The sequence below is a fragment of the Zingiber officinale genome, chromosome 8A, assembly GCF_018446385.1.
Source record: "Zingiber officinale cultivar Zhangliang chromosome 8A, Zo_v1.1, whole genome shotgun sequence".
Taxonomy (NCBI): Eukaryota; Viridiplantae; Streptophyta; class Magnoliopsida; order Zingiberales; family Zingiberaceae; genus Zingiber; species Zingiber officinale.
In genome coordinates, this window is record NC_056000.1 from 130,393,722 (window position 1) to 130,407,102 (window position 13,381).

Here is a 13,381-nt window from a genome sequence, read left to right on the forward strand (position 1 = left end):
TGCCTCTTGCCTAGCAACCCGATTCTGATGTCCTAAGAGTTCCTTGAGATTGTTCATTATATCATAGGCTGTTGGTAAGTCCTGATGCTGATGTTGCAATACATTTGACATCGAAGCCAAGATGTAACTGTTGGTTGCTACTCGGAAAACCTAGAGGTTCCACTGTACAAAAATTTTGTACAAAGGTCTGAACCTTTTCCTAGCTACCATGTGTTCTTTTAAATTAGATTTTGGATCGCCTGCGGAACTTAACACGTTTGATCCAAAACTTAATCTATTTGTTCTTTTAGGTTTTGACTTGGATCTCCTGCGGAACTTAACACGTTCGACCCAAGTCTCCTTAAGTTATTAATTCCATTAAATATTAATTTCCATAAAAGGTTCCCAGTACTGACGTGGCGAGGCACATGGCCTTCTTGGATATGGGAGCAACCACCACCGACTAGACAACACCTTTAATAGAAAGCTAATATTTAATTTCCTAAAATAACTTTAGGTTAACCAAAGAGAACAATCAAATCACAAGGAAAAGAAAGAAACAAAAGAACACAACTTCGAAAAAATATATTCGAAATACTAGAACGTAAGCCTCTTGTATTTGGTATTATTTCCATAAATAACTAGCATGATGCGGAAATAGAAATTACTAGTTATACCTTATAGAAAAAACCTCTTGATCTTCTACCGTATTCCTCTTCTAACCTCGGACGTTGTGTGGGCAACGATCTTCCAAGATGAGAAACCACCAACCACCTTCTTCTCCTCCAAGCAAGGTTCGGCCACAAAAGAAAAGCTTTACCAAGGAGAAAAACCAAAATACTAACCAAGCTCCAAGAGATGCTAGCTTTCTCTCCTTCTTCTTCTTCTTCTCCGAGTAGTATCCGGCCACCACAAGAACTCCAAGGGAGAGGGAGAGGTTCGGCCACCACAAGAGGAAGAGAAGGAGATGATGGCCGGCCACACCAAGGAACAAAAGAGGAAGAGGAATAATAGATGTTGTGTCTTGTGAAGGCACCCTCACCCCTTCTTTTATATTCCTTGGCCTAGGTAAATTAGGAAATTTAATTACAATAAATTTTCCTTAATTTCCTTGACATGATTTAATTGAGAAAAATAAAATAATATTTCCCCAATTAAACAATGATGGCCGGCCAAATCAATAGGAAGCAAATTGGACAAGTTTCAATCAACAATTAAAACTTTCCTTATTTGTTTCCGGAAATTTTAAAAATAAAATTTCTCTTTAAAATCTCTTCATGGTTAATAAAAGGAAATATCTATAATTTTAATTTTATTAACATGTGAATAATTTTAAAGAGAAAATAAAACATCTCTCAATCTACAAATAAGGAAAGAGATCTAATCTCTTTCTTTAATCTTTGTAAATCTTTTACAAGAGAGATATTTTAATTTTAATTCTCTTTAAATTAAATCTTCCACATAATAATAAACATTAAAATTAAATTTTCTTTTAATTAATTATGGCGGCCCTACTAGCTTGGGTTCTGCTAGGGCCGCCACCTTAAACTAGGCCGGCCCTAGCTTGGTTCCCAAGCTAGCTTGGCCGGCCCCCTTTAGGTGGGTATAGAAGGTGGTTATATGTGGGTATAGTACTCTATAAATAAGAGGCTACGATAGGGACCGAGAGGAGGAATTGGTTTTGGTCTCCGATAAAATTAAGCATCCCATGTTCGTCCCGAACACACAACTTAATTTTATCAATGATAATTCATTCCACTAGAGAACTATCATTGAACTACCGCACCAATCCCAAATTATATTTTTGGGCTCCTTCTTATTATGAGTGTGTTAGTCTCCCTGTGTTTAAGATATCGAATGTCCACTAATTAAGTGAGTTACTGACAACTCATTTAATTAATTTCTTAGTCCAAGAGTAGTACCACTCAACCTTATTATCATGTCGGACTATGTCCACTTGCAGGGTTTAACATGACAATCCTTATGAGCTCCTCTTGAGGACATTATCAACCTAGTATCACTAGGACACAGTTTCCTTCTATAATCAACAACACACACTATAAGTGATATCATTTCCCAACTTATCGGGCTTATTGATTCATCGAACTAAATCTCACCCATTGATAAATTAAAGAAATAAATATCAAATATATGTGCTTGTTATTATATTAGGATTAAGAGCACACACTTCCATAATAACTGAGGTCTTTGTTCCTTTATAAAGTCAGTATAAAAAGAACGACCTCAAATGGTCCTACTCAATACACTCTAAGTGTACTAGTGTAATTATATAGTTAAGATAAACTAACACCTAATTACACTACGACCTTCCAATGGTTTGTTCCTTTCCATCTTAGTCGTGAGCTACTGTTTATAATTTATAAGGAACCGATAACATGATCTGTAACGACCCAATTTTCCCTATTTTGAATTCTGAATATCTTTAAAAATATTTGAAAATGCTTTTAAAATATTCTAGAGATTTTTAGGAATTTTTAGAGTATTTTTATGCAATTTTTGGAGTCCGTTTGGTATTATTACCGAGTGGAGAAAGTTTAAAAAAAAAAAATGCAAGAGCTAGGATTCGAACCCAGCTTCTCGGGCCCAAGCTGTAATCGGCCCAACCAACCAACTGAGCTACACGATTTCTGTTAACCTTATATGGAGCGAATAATATCTAAGCAGTGGTTAATGAATAGAGAATAAATAGGAAGAAAAATAGTGGCAGCTGAGACTCGAACCCGCGAGCCGCGTATTAAGCAGAACGCAGCCAACCAACTGTGCCAGCGGCTATAGTTGATTAAGGGGAGAACGGACAATATTTAAGGGTTAACAGAGAACAATTTACCTAAGTTATAAAGAGAGGACTTTAGTGATTTTCGGACAAAAAACCTAAACTCCTCTTCTCTCTCACGACGGCGCCGACTCTTTCGGGCGGAAACAGAGCCGAATCTAGGGCTCGTCTTCGGTGGCCGGCGAGGACTTCTTCCGACGAGATCTCCACACCTTCGTGATCCCCTCGTCGAGAAGAACAAGTAGATACCAAGAGATCGTTGAGGAAACAACTTCTCCGAACCCTAGCAGCCCTACCTCTTCGGTTGTAAGTCCAAGAACCCAAAGTAAGTGCTTCTCACCTGCGGTAGGAGTAGCTCTCGGGTTGTTATCTTGCGTTTTTTGTAAAATGATAACAGTAGCCTTTCATCTTAGCATATGGTTTCGGATTTGATCCTTGCTCTAGCCAATTCGGTTTAAGTTGATTTTAATCTGTTAATGTGTTTTATTTAGGGCACGAACCGAAGTTTTGAGGGTTTTCCTTGATTACCACAGCATGCTAGTTAGGTGTATTTACCTTACACATTAAGCATGTTTAAGTAGATATATTCTAGTTTAAGCCTGTTGTGTTACCACTGGAAATATACTATCTTGCATTACCTGGAATATTATTGTTGATAGATTTGGCTAACCTCATGTATTAGTACCGAATTAGAAATGCTAGTGCTGATGTAGTAGTGCTTTGTTTGGATGCCATCATCCTCAGATGTTTTCTATTGGAAGCAAATTTTAGTTCAATAGAAACTAGTTTTAGTGATGAATGCAGTAGGTTCGAACTTTAGTCTTCCTAGCAATTCAATCATGTTAAAGCATGCAAATTGATCATAATTGGTTATGGATAGTTTCACAGTAGAAAACTGATTACTTGAGATGTGATATATATTGAGTTGATTCAGCTATGTCTCATGAGGCTATATTTTTGGGTTATTTCTAGAATTCTTACCTTTACATCTGTTAGGTATGAAAAGTTGGTATTGGAGTTAGTTCTGTAGCTTAATGTGAAGTAGGGATATGCTTAAATTGCTTAAACCCTTAATGTGAACGTGGCATGTGTTGAGCTGCTAAATGAGTTGCTTAAATTGCCTTTAATAAATGCCAAGGCATTTTATTAGAAGAAGTATTTAAAGAAGGATATAAAGAAAAGTATTTTACTTTTAAAATGGCATGTACCGGACACAAAGTCCAAGGGATGGGCTCCAAGTTGCCCCTAGACATAAGGTCTAGAAGTGTCTTAATGGTTTTGGGATTAGCTACCTCAATTCTCATTAAGAAAGGCGCGCAAAGTGGTACAATGCCGGGCCCAAGTAAAGTTGAATATTATTTTTAAAGTATACAAGTATTAATTTGGAAACAAACAGAACAAGTTCTTTTATCAAAGTTGCCAATTTTAGCAAATTAAATTGTTGTTTCCTTTAGAGATGCATGATGTAGTTCCATTTGCTATTTTCATGTTGAGCATGTATTTCCCTGCTTTCTTTAATGCTTATGCATTCCGTATCGGATTTTGTGAGTAGAAAGCACTTACTAAGCTTTTAGCTTATAGATACTACTTTTTCCTCCTACTGCAGATATGGATAAAAATAAAGGAAAGGCTAAAGTGGTCTAGAAGAAGGCGACAAGGAGACACTGATGGTGTGTGTGTGGTGGCTGTTATGGGAGCTTGGGAGTCTTGCTGAATTGTTATACCTGCTAGCGTTCTTTTATTTCTACAAAAAGAGAATTATTCTGAAATGCTAAGTTGTGTTTTAAATTACTCATTTATGTGTTAGAATCAAATAATGGTTAAATGCTAAGTTCATTACTTCTTTATACTCTGCTGGAATGTTTAATTTCTGGGAAGATAAATCTGTTGGAAGTTCGGATTTGATTGCACAGTAGCCTCACATGTATGCTAGTATCCTATAGGTTTGTTTTATGGAAAGGAGTTGCATATGAAGTTCGTTTCTTTTTTTTAAAAAAAAATGCTCAGTAGTCTTATGTGAAATGCTAGAAATTTTCCTATGCTCGGTATCACTATTGCTGCTGAAATTCTGGTTTGCCGTGAGTCCTAATTGATTGTAATTTGCAACTTTTGCTAGAAGGATGAAGGGATAGACTAGTATTCTGTATTCATGTGCTAAAGCTAGAGTCTTATTCTGCCGTGGGAATTAAATCTATAGGAAATTCTTTTGTCTTATGAAAGAAAAGGTGTGCTGTTCGGTTTTGTTGGGATGAATGAATAGTAGGTTTAGTTAATTTCTTTTCATTTCTGATAAGATGTAGAATGATATAAATGCAAGATAGTTAAGGAAGTAATAAGCAGTAGAGACACTTAAGCATTAGTTGTCTATATGTTATACTTGCTGTTACACATGTTGCATGTTCAATCTTGAAAAAAAAAAAAAAAAAGATAAACAAGAAAGAAAGAAAGAAAAAAAAAAATAAATATCAAGAAATTTTATGCTACTAATAAGAGGCATGTTTGATATGTGATATGTTTCCAATAGTTAAAATTTCCCTGGTCTTAATGCAAAGTAGTACAAGTTACAGTAGTTAGTAGAATCAGTAGCGGTCACCCTCAGAGTAGTAGAAAAGGAATTGGGTGGTCGTTACAGTTGGTATCAGAGCAGGTCCATTTTCCAGCAACACACACACATCAGCATCATCCTTGCCGCTTTCAAGTAAGAAAGTATTTAAGTTCTTACTTTATTGCCTTCCTTTATTTACATTATTATTTGCAGTATGGATGGATAGTTATAAGTGAATGAGTAAGATAAGAATTTTATTTTTTTAGCTATTTCCTTTCTTAATATATAAATGGGTATGTTTAGAAAGGGTAGAGAAATCATCAAATTTTTTTTTATTTGTTTAACTAGATGTCGAGAAGAGGACGTCCCCGTACCGCTCGTGTTGAGGACCATGTTCAGGAGAATGAGGTGCCAGGCTCAACTGAGCCCAATCTTTCTGAAGTTGTTGCCCAACTTCAGAAACAAGTAGCAGAGCAGCAGCAAGTAATTGCCAATCTGATGGCAAATCAACAACCAGTCCCTCCTACTCCTCAAACAGTAACTGTGGAGACTCCAGTGGTAACTGAGGTTCCACCAGCTGCCCAAGGAGTCGTCACAGCACCCCAGAGACAAGAAGCCTACCTCATACAGTGGCTGAAACTGAAACCAGAGAGTTTCTCAGGCACAACTGAGCCCTGGGATGCCCAGGCTTGGTTCAAGACACTGGAGAGCACCATGGAACTTCTTGACTGGCCAGAAGTCGAGAAGGTCAAGTGTGCCTCCTTCTGCCTGACTGGAGACGCACGCATGTGGTGGGAGAGAGTCAAAAGCAAGAGGGCAGTCAATCAGATGAGATGGATTGATTTTGAGACAGAGTTCTACGACGAGTTCTTTCGCCAAAAGATCACCAACAAGCACTACGAGGAGTTTATGGAGTTCAGACAGGGGGATCTGACAGTGGAGGAAGCAGTTAAAAGATTCAACAGGCTAGCTCGTCTCTGCCCAGAACTAGTAAGTACAGAGAAGGAGCGAGTCAGACTAATGCTCAGAATGCTGAAGCCTGTGATATCACTTAATGTGAGCAGTGGGACTCATCAACCCCTGACTGGGGAAGAGTTGGTGAGTAGAGCCTTAGTAGCTGAGCATTACCTGAGCAGCATGAAGGCACAAAGAGAGCAACACAAGCCAATCAAGATGGAGACCAAGACTGGGGGAAATCAGAAACCCCAGTCAAATAATCAGAACTGGAAAGGCAAGGGCACTAAAAGAAAGCAGTGGAATTCAGGAAGTAACCAGAAGGGAGGACCAGAAATCAAACAGACTAAGCTCCTTCCCTGCCCTAAATGTGGGAGAACATATCCAGGAGCCTGTCTTTTGGGTAAGACTGGATGTTATTCTTGTGGTCAAGAAGGACACATGGCCAAGCAGTGTCCTAACAAGTTCAAAGCACCCCAGCCACAGCCAATACAATATGGAGCCAAGCCTCAACTACATTATATGCCTGCAACTCTGGAAGGACCTCAGATCAGCCAAGGAAGGTTGGAAGCTCCACCAATTCCAGCCTTTGACAATGCCAGAGTATTCTCCCTCAAAGAGGAAGTTGCTAGTGCCTCCACGGTCGTAACAGTCAAGTAGTTATTTTTCAGCGCACTATTTGATACTTGGGCGACCCATTCTTTTGTATCCATACCTTTTGCCAAAGAATTACAGTACCTCTGAAGCATGAATTCCAAGTTCGACAACCCTACCTGGGAAGTCATGGAATCTAGTCGATGGCTTCGGTCAGAATTTCGGACCGAGAGCTATGTGTTAATCTGGTAGTCCTCGCTATGCGGATTTCGATATCATTTGGGTATGGATTTCCTCGGCAAGTACAGTGCTTCAGAACTGGAAGAAAAGTGATCTTTAGTCCGGAAGGTGAACCATCCTTTGAATTTACAGGAGTACCAAAGAGGAAGACCTGAAATTCCTCTCTTCTCTCACAACTCACCGGATGTTAGCTAAAGGGTGTGCTGGTTTTCTTGCATTCATTGTGAGTACAGGAGGAAGAAGAAAGACCCAAGCGGGAGGAAGTTCGGGTAGTATGTGAGTATCCAGGTGTTCTAAGAGCTACCTGGACTACCTCCGAATAGAGAGGTGGAGTTTGAGATTGAACGGTTCCTACCGGACCAATTTCAAAAGCTCCATCCCGCATGTCCCCAGCAGAGTTGAAAGAGCTACAAGAACAACTCCAGGTGCAATCCCAGGAGCGCCTAGTCACTCACCATGGGAGCTCTGTTGTTTGTCAAGAAGAAGGATGGATCTATGCGGATGTGCATAGATTATAGGGCTCTGAATCAAGTGACCATCAAGAACAAGTATCCACTGCCCAGGATCGATGATTTATTTGATTAATTGAAAGGGGTAACAATGTTCTCCAAGATAGATCTGCGCTCTGGGTACCATAAGTTGAAAGTGAAGGAGAGTGATATACCCAGAACAGCTTTCAGGACCAGATACGGACACTGCGAATTCGTAGTCATGCCTTTTGGTGTGACTAATGCACTTGCAGTCTTCATGGACTTGATGAATAGAGTGTTCAGAGAATACCTTGACAAGTTTGTCATTGTGTTCATCGACGACATTCTAGTCTATTCCAGAACTTCGGAGGAGCATGACACACACTTGAGAATAGTCCTACAGACCCTTCAGCAAAAGCAACTCTATGCTAAATTCTCAAAGTGCGAGTTCTGGTTGGAGCAGGTGGCGTTTCTAGGGCATATCATTTCTAAAGAAGGCATTCAAGTGGATCCAGCCAAAGTAGAAGCGGTCAGCAACTGGAAGAGACCCAAGAATGCCAGGGAGATCAGAAGCTTCCTTGGTTTAGCTGGGTACTACAGGAAATTCGTGGAAGACTTTTCCAGAATAGCCTCTCCACTTACAGCCCTCACCAGGAAGGACAAGAAGTTTGAATGGTCAGATAAATGTGAGCAGAGCTTTCAAGAACTCAAGAGGAGACTGACCAGTGCTCCTATACTGACTGTTCCAGAGGATGACAAGAGTTTTGACATCTACAGTGATGCTTCCAAGATGGGCTTAGGAGCTGTACTCATGCAGGAAGGAAAAGTTATAGCTTATGCTTCCAGACAACTCAAAGACTACGAGAAGAACTACCCCACTCATGATCTTGAGCTGGCAGCTGTGGTCTTTGCACTGAAACTCTGGCGACACTATTTGTATGGAGTCCAGTGTAGAATCTTCACAGATCATCAGAGTCTTAAGTACTTCTTCACTCAGAAGGACTTAAACATGAGACAGCGTAGGTGGCTAGAGTTGGTCAAAGATTATGACTGTGAAATCCTCTACCACCCAGGTAAAGCTAATAAAGTGGCAGATGCATTAAGCAGGAAGTCCAGTGCATCCTTGATGTCCTTATCATCATTAGCCTTGCTACTACAGAAGGAGTTGTCAGATTTCGGACTTGAAATTATTTATGGGCAACTTTCTGCATTGACCCTAGAGTCAACCCTGCTTGAGGATATACAGAAAAAGCAAAGTGAAGATCCAGATATCCAAAAGATCAAGCAAGGAATACAAGAAGAAGGAAATTCAGAATTTCGAGTATCAGACAGTGGAATTCTTTATCAGGGAAATCGCCTTTGTGTTCCCAATGATGAAGAGCTGAGAAAGAGAATTTTAGAAGAGGCCCATAGTACGCCATATTCTATGCATCCTGGTTCTACCAAGATGTACCAAGACGTGAAACAGAAGTTCTGGTGGTCTGGACTCAAAAGAGATGTGGCTAAATATGTCAGTACCTGCCTGACATGTCAGAGGGTCAAAGCAGAACACCAGAGACCAGGAGGAGTTTTACAACCTCTTCCAATACCAGAGTGGAAGTGGGAAGACATATCCATGGATTTCATAACAGGTCTCCCAAGAACCACAAATGGATATGATGCGATATGGGTGATAGTGGACAGATTGACCAAGTCTGCTCATTTTCTAGCCATCAAAGTGTCTCACTCTATAGAGCAGTTAGCACAGCTGTATGTTAAAGAGGTGATCAGACTTCACGGAGTTCCCAAATCTATTATTTCTGATAGAGATGGGCGCTTCACCTCCCACTTTTGGGAGTGTGTACAGACTGCACTAGGCACCAAGCTCAAGTTCAGCACAGCCTTCCATCCTCAGACTGATGGACAGACAGAGCGAGTAAATCAGATCCTAGAAGATATGCTTAGGGCTTGTGCATTAGATTTTAAGGGCAGTTGGTGCAAGTATCTGTGTTTAGCTGAGTTTGCCTACAACAACAGCTACCAAGCCACCATCAGAATGGCACCATATGAAGCATTGTATGGCAGAAAGTGCAGATCACCTATATGCTGGCAAGAAGCTGGAGAAAGAAGAGAAATGGAAGTAGAGCTGGGCATTCAGACGGAGATGATAGAAGAAACCACTCAGGTTATTCAGAAGATCAGACAGAGGATTGAGACTGCCCAGAGTAGACAGAAAAGCTATGCCGACACACGCCGAAGGCCACTGGAATTCCAAGTAGGAGATTCAGTTTTTCTCAAAGTTGCTCCTATGAAGGGAGTGATGAGATTTGGCAAGAAGGGCAAATTAAGTCCTCGTTATGTAGGACCTTACCTGATCATGGAGAGGATTGGGAAAGTAGCTTACAGACTGGACTTACCACAAGACATGTCAGCAATACACAATGTGTTTCATGTCTCCATGTTAAAGAAGTGTCTTCATGACCCTAGCCAAGTGATTGAACCTCAGTCAGTGCAGATCCAAGAGGATCTTAGTTATGAGAGTAGACCTACATAGATAGTGGACAGAGCAGTCAAGAGACTAAGGAACAAAGAAGTGCCACTAGTGAAGGTTGTATGGCAGAACCAGAAGCACGAGGAAGTCACTTGGGAACGAGAGGATAGCATGAGGCAAAAATATCCAGAATTATTCTAAGTTCGTGGACGAACTTTTTATAAGGTATGGGGAATTGTAACGACCCAATTTTCCCTATTTTGAATTCTGAATATCTTTAAAAATATTTGAAAATGCTTTTAAAATATTCTAGAGATTTTTAGGAATTTTTAGAGTATTTTTATGCAATTTTTGGAGTCCGTTTGGTATTATTACCGAGTGGAGAAAGTTTAAAAAAAAAAAATGCAAGAGCTAGGATTCGAACCCAGCTTCTCGGGCCCAAGCTGTAATCGGCCCAACCAACCAACTGAGCTACACGATTTCTGTTAACCTTATATGGAGCGAATAATATCTAAGCAGTGGTTAATGAATAGAGAATAAATAGGAAGAAAAATAGTGGCAGCTGAGACTCGAACCCGCGAGCCGCGTATTAAGCAGAACGCAGCCAACCAACTGTGCCAGCGGCTATAGTTGATTAAGGGGAGAACGGACAATATTTAAGGGTTAACAGAGAACAATTTACCTAAGTTATAAAGAGAGGACTTTAGTGATTTTCGGACAAAAACCTAAACTCCTCTTCTCTCTCGCGACGGCGCCGACTCTTTCGGGCGGAAACAGAGCCGAATCTAGGGCTCGTCTTCGGCGGCCGGCGAGGACTTCTTCCGACGAGATCTCCACACCTTCGTGATTCCCTCGTCGAGAAGAACAAGTAGATACCAAGAGATCGTTGAGGAAACAACTTCTCCGAACCCTAGCAGCCCTACCTCTTCGGTTGTAAGTCCAAGAACCCAAAGTAAGTGCTTCTCACCTGCGGTAGGAGTAGCTCTCGGGTTGTTATCTTGCGTTTTGTTGTAAAATGATAACAGTAGCCTTTCATCTTAGCATATGGTTTCGGATTTGATCCTTGCTCTAGCCAATTCGGTTTAAGTTGATTTTAATCTGTTAATGTGTTTTATTTAGGGCACGAACCGAAGTTTTGAGGGTTTTCCTTGATTACCACAGCATGCTAGTTAGGTGTATTTACCTTACACATTAAGCATGTTTAAGTAGATATATTCTAGTTTAAGCCTGTTGTGTTACCACTGGAAATATACTATCTTGCATTACCTGGAATATTATTGTTGATAGATTTGGCTAACCTCATGTATTAGTACCGAATTAGAAATGCTAGTGCTGATGTAGTAGTGCTTTGTTTGGATGCCATCATCCTCAGATGTTTTCTATTGGAAGCAAATTTTAGTTCAATAGAAACTAGTTTTAGTGATGAATGCAGTAGGTTCGAACTTTAGTCTTCCTAGCAATTCAATCATGTTAAAGCATGCAAATTGATCATAATTGGTTATGGATAGTTTCACAGTAGAAAACTGATTACTTGAGATGTGATATATATTGAGTTGATTTAGCTATGTCTCATGAGGCTATATTTTTGGGTTATTTCTAGAATTCTTACCTTTACATCTGTTAGGTATGAAAAGTTGGTATTGGAGTTAGTTCTGTAGCTTAATGTGAAGTAGGGATATGCTTAAATTGCTTAAACCCTTAATGTGAACGTGGCATGTGTTGAGCTGCTAAATGAGTTGCTTAAATTGCCTTTAATAAATGCCAAGGCATTTTATTAGAAGAAGTATTTAAAGAAGGATATAAAGAAAAGTATTTTACTTTTAAAATGGCATGTACCGGACACAAAGTCCAAGGGATGGGCTCCAAGTTGCCCCTAGACATAAGGTCTAGAAGTGTCTTAATGGTTTTGGGATTAGCTACCTCAATTCTCATTAAGAAAGGCGCGCAAAGTGGTACAATGCCGGGCCCAAGTAAAGTTGAATATTATTTTTAAAGTATACAAGTATTAATTTGGAAACAAACAGAACAAGTTCTTTTATCAAAGTTGCCAATTTTAGCAAATTAAATTGTTGTTTCCTTTAGAGATGCATGATGTAGTTCCATTTGCTATTTTCATGTTGAGCATGTATTTCCCTGCTTTCTTTAATGCTTATGCATTCCGTATCGGATTTTGTGAGTAGAAAGCACTTACTAAGCTTTTAGCTTATAGATACTACTTTTTCCTCCTACTGCAGATATGGATAAAAATAAAGGAAAGGCTAAAGTGGTCTAGAAGAAGGCGACAAGGAGACACTGATGGTGTGTGTGTGGTGGCTGTTATGGGAGCTTGGGAGTCTTGCTGAATTGTTATACCTGCTAGCGTTCTTTTATTTCTACAAAAAGAGAATTATTCTGAAATGCTAAGTTGTGTTTTAAATTACTCATTTATGTGTTAGAATCAAATAATGGTTAAATGCTAAGTTCATTACTTCTTTATACTCTGCTGGAATGTTTAATTTCTGGGAAGATAAATCTGTTGGAAGTTCGGATTTGATTGCACAGTAGCCTCACATGTATGCTAGTATCCTATAGGTTTGTTTTATGGAAAGGAGTTGCATATGAAGTTCGTTTCTTTTTTTTAAAAAAAAATGCTCAGTAGTCTTATGTGAAATGCTAGAAATTTTCCTATGCTCGGTATCACTATTGCTGCTGAAATTCTGGTTTGCCGTGAGTCCTAATTGATTGTAATTTGCAACTTTTGCTAGAAGGATGAAGGGATAGACTAGTATTCTGTATTCATGTGCTAAAGCTAGAGTCTTATTCTGCCGTGGGAATTAAATCTATAGGAAATTCTTTTGTCTTATGAAAGAAAAGGTGTGCTGTTCGGTTTTGTTGGGATGAATGAATAGTAGGTTTAGTTAATTTCTTTTCATTTCTGATAAGATGTAGAATGATATAAATGCAAGATAGTTAAGGAAGTAATAAGCAGTAGAGACACTTAAGCATTAGTTGTCTATATGTTATACTTGCTGTTACACATGTTGCATGTTCAATCTTGAAAAAAAAAAAAAAAAAAAGATAAACAAGAAAGAAAGAAAGAAAAAAAAAATAAATATCAAGAAATTTTATGCTACTAATAAGAGGCATGTTTGATATGTGATATGTTTCCAATAGTTAAAATTTCCCTGGTCTTAATGCAAAGTAGTACAAGTTACAGTAGTTAGTAGAATCAGTAGCGGTCACCCTCAGAGTAGTAGAAAAGGAATTGGGTGGTCGTTACATGATCTTCTGTGTGTGACACCACACACCATGTTATCTACAATATAAATTAATTGAGCAACTACATTTATCATAAA